Source organism: Sceloporus undulatus, chromosome 5 (genome assembly GCF_019175285.1).
Source record: "Sceloporus undulatus isolate JIND9_A2432 ecotype Alabama chromosome 5, SceUnd_v1.1, whole genome shotgun sequence".
Taxonomy (NCBI): domain Eukaryota; kingdom Metazoa; phylum Chordata; class Lepidosauria; order Squamata; family Phrynosomatidae; genus Sceloporus; species Sceloporus undulatus.
Window position 1 is genome coordinate 84498512 of NC_056526.1, and position 8034 is coordinate 84506545.

The window sequence follows — 8034 nt, forward strand, 5'->3', positions numbered from 1 at the left end:
GGAGGAGGCGGGGAATAATCTGGCCAAGGGCGGAGACGAGTTCCCTGGGGTTACTGTTTAACGGAGACGGCTACTGGGCTTGGGAGCAAAGCGAAGCGAGGAGGACTGAAGAGGTCTGAGGAGGTGAGCGGCGCGTGGACAGAGGCACGTGCGCATGCGCACCTGAGCAACGGCTGCCCCGCGCGCCAAACCCTTGAGCCTTTTCTTTATGGGGGGGCGAAGAAGGGAGGGGGGAGAAAGACCCCAGCCAATAGGAAACGAGGATGAGGATGAGGGACGCCCCCCCTCACCTGCCTCATAATGCGCCTATGTCTCTCAAAAACGCCTCAGGCTGCATCCACACTGGAGAAATAACCCGGTTTGGCACCGTTTTAACTCTTTCTTCGGCTCAAGGCTATGGAATTCTGGGAGTTGGAGTTTGTTGTGGGCCCAGAGCGGAGCGAATCCATAGCCCTGAGCCAGACAAAGAGTTAAAGCGCTGCCAAACCGGGTTATTTCTCCAGTGTGGATGCAGCCTGTTTCCTTCAGTGCTTCCTCCCCTCACAGTGGCAGGGGATTTGTATTTTCTCTTTCCCCTTCTCCACAGAAGGGAATAGTTTATTTAATAAATAAAAAAACATTATTAGCTGTTTGTTGTAATTCTATGCCTCCAAGTTGTTTCTGACATATAATGGGCCCGTAAAGCTGACCTGTCATCTTGGTCTTTTCTGTTTTGGACAAGCCACTGCCACCCTCTGAGGCTGAGAGAGTGTGACTTGCCCAAGGCAGAATTCAAAGATATAGCCATGTTAGTCTGTAGAATCAGTATGTAGAGAGGTCTTGTAGCACCTTTTGAGACTCAAAGAAAGAAGTTGGCAGCATGAGCTTTTCGTAGACTTCGGTCTGCTTCCTCAGATGCATTTGGTGGAGTGCAAAGCCAGACGCAGATAGCCATTGGTCTGTGAGGAGGATGCCCAAAGGAGAATGTGACTGGCCCCTTGGATGGCCAAGTCAGGATTCGAACTCTAGCCCAAGGCTGTCACCACTACGCCACTTCTTTGGTTCTCCTTTAAAAAGTTGGGAGGTCTTGAAAGGTGGTACGTATCTTGTTGCAGGGAAATTGAAACTGAGAGGATTCCTTGACTTCCTGAGAATTCAAGCGGTGGTGAAATTTTGCTTAATTTTGGTTATCTTTGGCTTTGCTTAAAAAGCCACAGGAAAAGGGCTGTTTTTAAAACAATGAAAAGTGGCAACCCCTGACTGAAAGAGAGAAAAAATGTGGCACTCTCTGTCTGGCGAGTGATATGCCTAGTTAAGTGGTGGTGGTTGTGTGCTTTCAAGTCGTTTCTGACTTATGGCGACTCTATCATGGGGGGTTTTCCTGTCAAGTTTCTTCAGAGGGGGTTTGCCATTGCCATCCTCTGAGGCTGAGAGAGTGTGGCTTGCCTGAGGTCTCCCAGTGGGTTTCATGGCTGAACTGGTAATCAAACTCTGGTCTCCAGACTTGTAGTCCAATACTCAAACCACTATGCCACACAGTCATTGTAGAGCGTAGAGTGTGCAGTTAATAGACATTCAGGAGGTCCCCCTTCCCACCTTTTATTTTGATATTAATATTTATTTATTTTAAAAATCTTGTCTTGAACAATGCAAATTGTTGTAGCTTTTTAAAATATGTTGAAACAGGTTCCATTTCCCACTTGGCAAAATCAGAAGAGCAAGCTGGACTTCCTTTCTGCAGGTGGAGGTAGATGAGAAATGCCCTCTGAACTAGAAGCTTTTGCCCTTCTAGCGCATAAGTCTGGTTTGGGTCAGTTGGCATATATAAGTGCAAACACTCTGCATGTGCTCAAAGGTGTTTTCTATTTCAGATGTGGCAGACCAGCAATTTTTTCTCCCAAGAGTGCCAGAGTCCAGTACCATTGTCTAAAATGACTGTATTTCTTTTCTGGAGACTCTCCAGGACTGACCAACATGGACCATCCCTTAGTGTTTGTTGTTGGGTGCCTTCAGGTCATTTCTGGCCTATGGCAATGCTATGGCAAACCTATCATGGTGTTTCCTTGGCAAGTTTCTTCAGAGGAGGTTTGTCGTCTTGCTCTGAGGCTGAGAGAGTGTGATTTGTCTAAGGTCACCCCAGTGGTTTACCATGGCTAAGCAAGGGTTTGAACCCTGGCCTCTAGAGTTGTTGTCAGGAGAATATCACACCAGAGGCTCGCCGTGGGTAAATTGCCATGAAATTGTCCGCAATCATGAAAAAAGCTTTCAGCCAACAGTGTATCATTGTTCTATTTCACAAAACTCAAGGATGAGACTTCACTTTGAAAAAGTAGGCATTAGAGTAAAACACTCACAGTGAGTTCCTGCCCATCCCAGTTTGTCAATCACAACCGAGCTTGTTTTGAAACGGAACCAACCATAGTAAATTTGTCTGTGGTCTGGATGTAATCATACCTCTTACCCAGAAGTTGTAAATGTTATGCCCATTTCTTGTTGCCACATTGTCTTGGCACCAGCCAAAAGGCCCTCAACTCGCCACTGTTGATTGTTGCCTGATCCTATCCATTGCTGCAATTGTCTTAACCACTGCCCTCTTCCCTTCCGTCTGATTCATCCTCTGTAATTGTTCTCTTCACTTCCTCTTCTAATTGATTCACTTCTTGTATCACTTTTGCTTAATCATCCTTTACTATAGGGACAAGATTTACAGCCTGCCTGTTCTGGTACACAAATGAGGACTGGCTGGCCAAAGTGTTCAACTTCACTATCTTGTGTAATGAAAAAGGCTCTCCAATTGGAACCGCTGAGGGGGGAACTCCACTTGCTGCAACTTTAATGTAATTTTCTTAAAACCTATCGTTAAAGAATAATGGCAAGAGAAAGAAAAAGGTTGTGCCCTTCAGTTTTGATAACATAATAGAGTATTTTCAAAATATGGAGGGAGGGAGGTTGAAATCAGTTCTCAACATAAAAGTGAAACCTGTTAGATATTTTTAAATGTTAATGGCAGCTTCTGTCCAAGGGCAGCCTACGCACACAGTGGGAAGTTTACTTAACCAGATTTGGCTGGATGGGTATGTGTTTTGAGTGCAGAAAAACCTTTACCCATTGAGCGTCCTTGATTTTAAGGCTTTAAAGGAGAGTGGGAAATTTAGATCCTTCGTGTGTTGTTGAAAAATCACTGGAGCTGCTAGCTGGGAGCGATGGGACTTGCAGTCCAACTTCTAGAGGGCTCCATGTTGTTCATCCTTGTATTGAACTATGTGCTCACAGCAGGAAAATCTCTGTGTGGAGAGTTCTCATCAGTAAAGTAAAACTAGTTTAAGGGACAATTTGTTAATCTGAGCCTGTTTCGAGAACACAGATAATCCAGCCAAAAACACGCACTTATTGGTGAAGAGCACTAAGAATATCGAAGTGTATTCTATCAAAAAAGCCATACAAATATGAAAAGTGAAATTGAGCTGCCATAAAACTGGCCATTTAGAAATGATAATAGCCATCTTAGCTATCCTGCATATAAAACAGATAAGCATTCCTTTAGGTAGTGGATACGTGAACAACTCTGTTCAGTTGAACAAACAGTTGAGAGTTTACTGGGACATTGGTGTTGATAGCAGAATGATTATAAAGGGGAAAGATTAGTCATATAAGCTGCTGTTACGGAGCATGGTTGTCACAGTGCTAACAAGGCCAACAGATTTAGTACAATAAACACATCAAGGACTTGAACTGGCTTCCCTCCATACTCCAATATTTTGGGCTGTGGCATAATGCCATGGAAAAGAGAGTAAAGATACACCTGTATTCATTGACATACTCTGTACTCTCGTGTGCAATATTGATTGCATTATTCTGAAATTGGAGGGAAGGTGCAGACCCATTGCTCTAGCAGCTGATAAAGATAATGGACACGGTGCACACTTTAGAGTGTGAAGTGAAGTATATCTGCAATTTTGTTAACTTGCACAAGAAGCACTGACCCATGTGTTTCTTCCCATCTTGTTATTGGCAAGTACCTAGATAACCTCCGTGTGATCCCATCAGTGAACATAGCAAGTATTGACTCTGGGATGTCAGCTTGATTAAAAGCTTCATTTGCTTTATGAACTTGCCAAGCTAAATGGGTTGGTCAGGTTAGTCTTCAAGCCAGTATCAGCATGAAGAACACCATGGAATGGCCTTTGGTGTTCCAGAAATGTCAGAACAATGGAGAAAAATATTAAACCTGTCACACTTCTCTCACAGGGGAGCCTACAAGCCATTTATGCTGAGAACTGGTGCCATCACTTACCTAAATGAACTGTGGAAAAGCTTACTGCTTTGCAGTGCTTCTCAGATTATTGCAGTGTTTAATCAACTTGTCATGTAAGAATCATGTGATCCATAAATGGGCATTAGTGACCTTTTAAACCGTTCCTTTGTTTAGAACAAATATAAGCACTGTGGAGCGTAATGGGACACCCAGGGACAAACACATTTCACCAAAATACAACTCTGTACTTGAACATATGTTGAATTTAGATATGAATTTACACATGAAATGTGAGTTCATTGATAGAGTGCTTCCTGGAATATCAATGACCCAAAGTGTCTCGTGACAGAGCTGGCACAGGACATGTTGCTGCTTGAGGTAAAGGGCAATATGGCCTTCCCCATTTCACCTATAGAAGCTGATGGGACTACCATTTAGCTTTGTTGTTTTTGTCAATTGCTGTCAAATCAATTTTGACTTATGGCGGCCCATACGAATAAGAGTCACTCTGTTACCAACAGCTCTGCCTGATGCCTTGCAAACTAGGAAACATGGCATCCTTGGTTGAATCTATCCACCTGTGATGTGGTCTTCCTCTTTTCCTGTTGCTTTCCAAAATTGTTATCTTTTCTAATTAGTCATGTCTTTGCATAATATGTCCATAGTATGATAGTGTCAGTTTTGTCATCTTGGGTCCAAAACACACTGCAGAAATAGTCCAGTCTGAGACTGCTTTAACTGCTCTGGCTCAATGCTAGGAAATTCTGGGGACTGTAGTTTTGTGAGACATTTAGCCTTCTCTGTCAGTGAGCTCTGGTGCCACAATAAACTACAATTCCCAGGATTCCCTAGCACTGGGCCAGGGCAGGTAAAGCAGTCTTAGACTGGATTATTTCTGCACTGTGTTTGGACCTTGGTTTCTACAGAAAATTCAGGCTTGATTTGCTCTTGGGCTTATTTATTTGTCTCTGACTGTCCACAGTGTCTGCAGAACTTTTTTCCAGCACCACATTTGAAATGAGTTACACTTCATTTCAAATGAATAGATTTTCTTCCTATCAACTTTCTTCACTGTCCAGCTCTCACAACCATATATAGAAATTAGAAATACAATGGCACGAACAATCCTGATTTTGATATTTAGTGATATAACTTTACACTTGATTTTGTCTTCTATCTTCATAGCTGCATTTCCAAGTCTTAGTCTTTTGATTTCTTGACTGCAATCTCCATTCTGATTAATGAATGGACCTAGGTACAGAAAATCTTTATTTTAGTATCTTCATTGTCTACCTTAAAGTTATGCAAATTGCCTGTGGTCCTTATTTTGTTTTCTTAATATTCAGCTGTAAGCCTGCCTTTGTACTTTCTTCACTGACTTTATTCAATAGATCATATAACCCCACACAAACCTGCAAGGATCCTAAGATCCACAGGGGAAGGCTTTCTGTCGGTCCTATAGCCTGCACAGGCTCACTTGGTGCAGACACAAGAGAGAGCCTTCTCAGTGGCTGCTCCCACTCTTGAGTACCCTTCTATGGGGCTTTGGTTGGCTTTTCTTTCATCAACAGGCAAAGGCATGTTTATTCAAGCAAGCTTTAAATATGTAATCGTTGTCAGGAAGGCTTTTATAGGGGTGTTTCCTCTATTTATGTTTCTATCTTTTGAATGTTTTATGTAAATTTATGCTGTTTTAGCAAGATGATTTTAAGTGTTCTTAATTTTTTATTGTATTTCAAACATTTTTATCTATGAGCCATCTTGGGTTTCTTTCCAGGAGAAAGGTGGCATATACTGTAGATGATGGTGGTCATTTTCTCCTAGTAGTATGGTGTTATCTGCATATCTTAAATTGTTGATGTTCCTTCCTTCAGTTTTCATGCCTTATTCCTTTCAGTCTATTCCAGGTTTACATAATATGCCAGAATATAACTTAAACAAATAGGGTGATAAAATGTAGCCTTGCCTGATCTCATTGCAACTTGAAAGCCATTATGTATATTCTGTCTCGATGGTGGCTTTTTGTCCTGAGTAAAAGTTATGCATCAAGACGATCTAATGTTGAGGCAGACCCCATTTGTTTAAGAGTGATCCATAGCCTTTCATGATCTACACAATTTGCTATAATCTATAAAGAACACATTGATTTTCGGTTGAAATCCTTTGTTGTGTTCCATTATCCAACATATCTTTGCAATATGATCTACTAGTGCCTCTTTCTTTTTTGCACCCAACTTGGATATCTGGAATTTCTTGCTCTTTATATGATAAAAATCTTTTTTGTTGAATTTTGAGCATCGCTTTGCTTCCATGGGAAATTTCTGCAGTGCCTCTGTGGTTACTGCAATCCCTGGTATCCTCTTTCTTGACTGACTGGAATGTATATTGAGTGTTTCTAATATGTGGGGCATTTAGGTTATAGAATGAAATAGCGTCCTCCACCATATCTGAGGCAGACAGGGCATTTGGGGAATTAGGACAGGCTGGTTGTGTTGTTGCTGTGTGACTCAAAGTCATTTTTTAATTATTTATGGCAACCCTAAGGCTAACCTATCATGGGGTTTTCTTGGCAATTTTCTTCAGAGGGGGTTTGCCCTTGCTATCTTCTGAAGACGAGAGGATGTGACTTACCCAAGGTCAGTCAGTTCAAGTGGGGATTTGAACCGTGTTCTCCAGTCATAGTCCCAACACCCAAACCACTACACCATGCTGGCTCTCATGACAGGCTGTATGATACAGAACTCTCAAATAAAGGGGAATGGTCATGATCTGTGAAGAACAGTCAAGGTACTGCTATTGCTTCTGTCTAATATCTACCACACAGTCTGCATGCTGGTCAGTTAAAATCCTGGCTCAGAAATTAGCCATATTTTTATAGCTCAAGATTATTTTCCAGTTGGTATCACCTCTGGTTTTGACATATGAGGAAATGGGACCAGAATGGGCTACAAAAACCTGTCATCTTGTATCTGATCTGGGTTTATCATTGAGCTATTGGGTTGCAGAAGGCTCCTGACTGGAAGTTGCAGGGCATTTAGCCAATATTGATCTCCAGAAAAATGTTGCACTAGCGTCTAACTGCCGCTCTCTTATGTAAGTCCTTCACTTCTTAACTAGTCTTCACTTGTCCGCATGTTCTCAATATCTGTCTTATTAGGTGCAGACTGAATATTCTGTCCCTAATGAAAGTCAAACAACAATATAAAGGCATACCTACTGTACATGGATGGTGTCCAAATGCTTACAAAAAGATGGAAGACTTAGGTTATTTCCTTCTAGAATGTCTGTTATATTCAGAGCTGAGAACCCAATATCTTGATCCTCTTATTAGCCGTATCAGAGATGTTAACCCATCAAAAACTGACATTTTTGCTAGCAGGATCTGAGTAGGGGCTAGCCTGGCTTGAGTAGGCGTACAATTTCTTCTCTGTTTCAAAAGTTAAGGGAAGCACTTAATGTCTAATGCATAGTTCAGTGCCACTGTTAAGATTTAGGGTAAAGTAAACAACATCCCTAACTTGCAGCCCCAATTTGACTCTTGTATCTGAGGAATCAAGAAAGACTGAGGTTTTCTAAAATATTAACCTATACAGCTTAGATTTTGTGCTGTTACTCCAATCATCTCTGCGTAGTACAGTGTCAGTCACATCAGGGATAAAGATCAGTTAATTTCTTTCTTTTTGGTGGTCATGCTGGCTTTACACTTTAGGGCAGTGATTCCCAAAGTGGGCAGTACGCCCCCCCCCCCGGGCTAGTGAAAAGATCCAGGGGGGCAGTGAGACAGAAAGGGGGAAGCAGGG

The 8034-nt window shown here is 42.1% G+C and overlaps 1 protein-coding gene across 5 annotated transcripts in view; it reads left to right on the forward strand.

Annotated features, from left to right (window-relative positions):
- SLC26A5 (solute carrier family 26 member 5) overlaps positions 1-8034 on the forward strand; it is a 46137-nt gene continuing 38103 nt past the window's right edge. For 2 of the 5 annotated variants that reach the window (XM_042467251.1, XM_042467254.1), the window contains exon 1: positions 1-123. The gene's annotated coding sequence lies outside the window, so the exon portion shown is untranslated. Of the gene's footprint in view, positions 145-2795; positions 2817-8034 lie in introns of those variants that run through there. The other 3 variants (XM_042467252.1, XM_042467256.1, XM_042467253.1) reach the window with 3 other exon arrangements.